We start from the raw sequence: 5,732 nt of genomic DNA, 5'->3' as shown, positions 1-5,732 counted from the left end.
GGACACACAGTTCTCTTAATATTCTTTCATTCCTGAAGATCCTTTTGTCTCTGTGCCTGTGTTCCTGTTCTCTGATTTCTATTCCATTAACAGCCTCTTGCACCTCATCCAGTCTGCTCTTAAGTCCTTCCAGAGATTGTTTTATTTCTATATTCTCCCTCCCAACTTTATCCATTAGTTCTTGCATATTTCTCTGCAGCTCCATCAGCATGGTTATGACCTTTATTTTGAATCCTTTTTCAGGAAGTTTGGTTAAATCTATCTCCCCAGGTTCCCTCTTGGGGATTATCTGGATTATTCTTGACTGGATCAAATTCTTCTGCCTTTTCATGGTGATAGAGGTAGTTGTGGTCAGTTGGCATGTGTGTCAGCTGGGAGAAAAAGTCCCTTTTTGCATGCTGTTTGCCTTCCTCTCCTGTGAGAACGGCAACGCCTGGCAGCTTGTGCTGGACAGTTGCGTGCCAACAGGGCCTCTTAGGCCTGGGTAGCTGCGAAGGCAGCTCTGGGTGGTTGCTGTGGGCATGGCTGCTCTCAGGCTTCTCCCCTGCTATGGTGGGGCCATGCCAAAGGGGGAATGGATAGGAGGCTGTTTATCACCACGACGGTCCTCAGAGCTGCCCTGTCTCCCAGGGGGGTAGGGCGCCCGGAGTTCCCCAGGATTCCCAGCTGCTGAGCTGAGTGTTTCGGGACACCTCCATCCACCTGTGAGGCCCCTGTCCCTTTAAGACTTTCAAAAAGCACTCGCTTTTCTTTTGTCCCAGGGGCGCCGGCTGCGGGGACCTACTCACAGATTTTACTGTTCCATTTCCCTAATATCCAGCACACTACGCAGTGTGTGTTTGCGCTCCCTGTGCGGATGACTAGGGCTGGGTATTTAGCAGTCCTGTGCTCCCATTCCCTCCCTGCTCCAACTCCTTTCCTCCTGCTGGGGAGCTGCGGTGGGGGGGCACTCGGGTCCCGCCAGGCCGTGGCTTGTATCTTACCCCCTTCGTGAGGCGCTGGGTTCTCGCAGATGTAGATGTAGCCTGGCTGTTGTACTGTATCTTCTGGTCTCACTTTTAGGAATAGTTATATTTGTTGTATTTTCAAAAATATATATGGTTTTGGAAGGAGATTTCTGCTGCCCTTATCATGCCGCCACCTTGGTTCCTCCCTCTGCTGCAAGTTTTTATAAGGAATTTCAGATTGGACTTTTAAAGGCCTCTCGAGGCCAGAAAGCCAAACCAGACTTGCCATCAGGTTTTTCCTGCAGTACCTGTAGGTTTAGGTAAATTCCTCTCTTCTTGAGGTCCCCAAGACATTTTGAGGTTCCTGCACTTGACAGGAAGTGACCTTCCTTACTCACCTGATAAAGCTGCTGGGAACCCTGTAAGCAAGGTACCAGGCGAGTTCTTCCAAGGGGTTTTGTTGGCTTTATAAAGTCAATCTTAGTTACTTAAAGCTGTCTGTTCAGATCTGAGTTTATGCACGTGTCTCTCAGGTATGACATTCTAGCTAAAGCCTTGGTAATATAACCAGTGTTTTTAATTGGTCCTGTTACAAGGAAAGCAGATTCTTATTGGACTTATGCAAATAAACATACTGCCATGAAATATAAAAATACTCACTGAGAGTTTTTAAATTTTGGAGGGATCAAATAGAGAGAAAGATAAATGTTTCAATTTTGCTTATAAAGGTATTGTCATTTACTAAGCTGTTGTCAGCTTACAAGAAAATTTTAAAACACTTTTTATTAGCAACATTTGAAACAAAAAGTCATAAAATTATTTTCCTTAGTTTACTTAATCTTATGTAACTAACACTTGCTCTACTGAAATCTAGTTCTTTACTAGTTTAGAAGTAATAAAACAGTGACTATAAATGACAGTGGTTAAAGATCTGATGAAAGGTTACTATACAACAGTAGACATAAGGAAATTTGGGTATCTCTGTAACATAAAACGTTCAGTAACAAAATTTCGCATCATACCCTTTGACAGTGCTTTCCAGGTAATTAAGCAGGTTATTATATATCAGATAAATAAGTCAAATTAGTCAAATATTTTCCGCAATGAGGAGAAAAAATTCCTTTGACATGTTTCAGGGAAACATGGAAAATACTTGGAAAATATCAGAGTTAATTAGAGCTAAAAGCACCTTTTTGAATTTGATTTTGGGGAGCTGTAAGAAAGTTTTTAAGGCACTTGCCTAAATAGAATGTATGAAGGTCACTATGAAACAATACTTCTCTATTTAACCAGAATGGCAATAAAAGATTTTAAAGTCAAATACAGAAGGTTACACAGTTGTTAGCAAAATTTAGCTTTTAGTCCTTTAAATATTAAGACCTTATTTTCTTAAGTACTCAGACAACTCACTGAGACTTTAGACATGAGAAACTGCTTTGATAAAACAATCAGAATATCCTTTGCAATCTTTCAACATTAACGGTAGACTAATAAACCTTTGTCCTTTTAACAAACAGAAAAAAAAGTTTTGCTGTGTACTTGATATTGACACGCATTTGCTTTAATTTTACATAGCATGACCATATCAATTCTTCCACAAACATTCTACAATTTTACATTCATAGTTCTCCCTCTTTAAACAGCTCTTTAGAACTGTTCTAGACTTTAGGACAAAATTACCTTCTTTTATCAAAAGACACATTCTTTTGCATACAGAAATGTTTTACTACTTGAAGTAGTTTTAATTAGAATTTAAAACCATTAGGGTACCTTAATTTTTAGTGAACACTGAGAAGTAGACTATTGTAAACTGTTACACTAGCATTCTTAGATTGACAAATTTATGAACACATTTTATAATTTCTGGCACAATTTCTCACTAAGCACAAAATGTGTCTACTTGACTTAGCAAAATATTAAGGTTTTAGGTTACCACAAAGATTCTCAGGCTGTTTGTAGGTATACACAATGTAATACACTGTAACACACTATTATTAAGGTGTTCACCTGCTATAATGATTTAGTTTACTCATTCCTAACAACCATGCTAGATTATGCACAAAACTTTTACCAAACATTACACAAAGTCAAGCCTCTTTTTAACCATTTTTTTCTTGAAAGATTTGACAGATAACATCCACTTAAATGACTCTAGATAAATTAAGGCAACTGATAACCATAAGGACATGTCTGTTTCAGTTCAACTTAAATTAGCGTTAATGCTTAATATTTCCTATTAGAATTTTCTGTAAGTTTTAGAATGGCCAATTTTTACATGCGCTTGTCTTTAAATCTTTTTTTATTAATACCATCCGGAGGTAGAAAAATATCTTTAATTTATACATTTAGACACACCAACATACCGCTTGAGACATAATGACTACAGGTACTGTTCATAAAAGAACACATACACAAACTGATACAAAGAGTTTTGAGTTACCAATACCTAATTGCAAAATGATGTTGTAATTAAATATATCATTTCCGGCCATTTTTCCCTGCTTGGCAGTTTGTATTGAGGCCAAGTGGCATTATAGAAGGAAATCAGCTTCTTTCATTTAGCTTATCTGATTAAAAGTATCTCAATTTTTAAGAATATACTCTAAGGGTGATCAGTTTACATAACTGGGTTAAGATCTAGATGGCCCCAGACTAACAGGGCCGATGAAGGCTCTGAACTGATGGGAACTGTGTGTGTCCAGGGCGCTGGAAGTGAAATGCAAGTATGATTTTAGCACCAGTCATTTAAAGCCAGGCTGTATTGCAGAAGATAAATTTTTTCTGTCTCAAGGAGTCTAGTTTAAGAACCTCCCAATTTTGAGGATAATGATGAACCCAGTAAGTAGAATAGATTTCCACCAAAAGAATTTAGAAAACTTGTTCCATAATGTAGTAGTCCGTGGGACTTTTGACCATTTTCCTTCCTTGTGGCAAAATTAATTTAGCTGAATAACATTATATTGTATACTTCTCTTCATTAGAGAGGTTGTATTGAGGACAGGCTTGTGTGCAGAAGATAAGACTCTTCTTTTTCAGGGTCTGGGGATCAAATTGCTCCCAGTTCTTTAGAATGCATGCCAGAGGTGCATCCGGCTTTGAACTTGAAGAGGAAACTCCCATCCCTAAGAGAGAGAGACAGGTGTGCAATGCCTTGTCGGCCTTTCCTCTGTGCAGGCATCCCCTTGCCTTGCAGCCTGGGTGACAGTGGTCAATCACCTCCTCTGCCAGGCCTACTGGACTTAACCACTCCTTACCAGTGTGGCTTGTACCTTGCATTGATTTCCCTCTTGCCTTCCCATTCAGCAAGAGTTGCTTCAGAGCCCTGGATCTAGTGGGAACCTCACCAGTATGCTCTTACTTTAAGCCTTCTGGGAGTCCTGATCAAGACCCTAGTTTCTCTGCATGGACTTTGGCAGAGTACACTCGGGATCATTCCTTGAGAGCCCCCTGCCTGTCCGATAAGTGCAGGGACTGTGTGACCTCTGACTGCCAGAGCCTTGTTCAGAGCCACAAGCCTGTTTTGCTTCCCTGGGGACACAGAAAAGGAAATGCCTAGCCTCAGGAAGGCTGCCTCTCAGAAAGGGAGATCAACAGAATAGAGCCATTTACTTGGTGGGCTCAGGTTTCATTTTTGACTGCTTCACAGACTTCATTTACATTATGCAGGAGGAAGTGGTGCAGGCCCAAAGAGGACTGCTTTGAATGAGGAGCAGGGGAATTTTTTCCAAGGCCACAGTTAAAATTCAGAGGCTGTCACAGACATTTATGGTGGGGGGAGTCTATACTCTTAAACACCTGTTTTTGCCACTGCATAGTAATTATCCTGCTAATCACATTGTGCCCAGACACATTTCTTGAGATAAAAAGTGCAGCATTTAGTGGGGAATAAGAGCGAAGCATGGATCTCCTACCTTGCAGTGGTGAGCATCGGATTCCATGAAATTTGACGGAGGCACACATAGAGCCTGTAAAGGAAATAAAGAGCATCGTTGCCTCACCCAGAGGCCAGGGCGGCCTGAAGAAGCAGGCTGGAAGTCAGAGAGACAGAGAGAGACACTCCTCATGGACACCCAGTCAGGCTGTCGGGGTCTGATTCCAGACACGCGGACGTTTGAGAAGCCCCTGAAGTGTAGTCTCAGCCTAGACTCTCGCAGTTGCCCATGGCTTTCCTCAGTCCCTCGCATCCAAGGAGAGCCTCTGAAAGGGAATCCTGGCGTCCACTCAGGTGACTTTCCTGGCTCCCAAGGGAGACGGGGGATCCACTGAGGGGAACACTGGGGACCCTGTTGTCTGAGACTTTGAGATCAGTGACCGGGCTAGTCCCATTTAAGTGGCTGACGAGTGCCCAATGTTCTGTGCCGTAGACAGCTTCCTTCTATAAGGACAGTGAAAGAAAAAGGCAGGCTTGGATGCAGATACCTCCAAAATTATCCCAGATAAGCCCCCAAATTTGATGCCAGGGTTCTTGTTCATGGAGCCAAAGAATGAACTTTGCAAACACTCAAGATAGAAGAACAAGAAGAAGAGGCTTTTATTTAGAGATAAAGTGAAAGGACAGAGTTCCTGGCTCTCTCCAGGAGGGAACAAGAGATTCTGTGGTTTGCTCATTGTCTAGGGGTTTTATGCGCAGTTGAGGATTTTCAGGAATGAGGGTAAAGTGTTAGGAGTGCAGACTTGTAAGACAGCCTGCCCTGCCCCTAAGGTGGGCTGGGTTGTTGTCTGTTTGCTTGGGTTGTTTATAGTTGAGATTGCTTACCGAATTAGTCTTTTGCCTAGGTTGCAGAT

Source organism: Manis pentadactyla, unplaced genomic scaffold (genome assembly GCF_030020395.1).
Source record: "Manis pentadactyla isolate mManPen7 unplaced genomic scaffold, mManPen7.hap1 scaffold_413, whole genome shotgun sequence".
In the NCBI taxonomy this organism is placed as follows: domain Eukaryota; kingdom Metazoa; phylum Chordata; class Mammalia; order Pholidota; family Manidae; genus Manis; species Manis pentadactyla.
The sequence above is the reverse complement of the archived record's forward strand: the minus strand, read 5'-3'. Positions refer to the sequence as shown.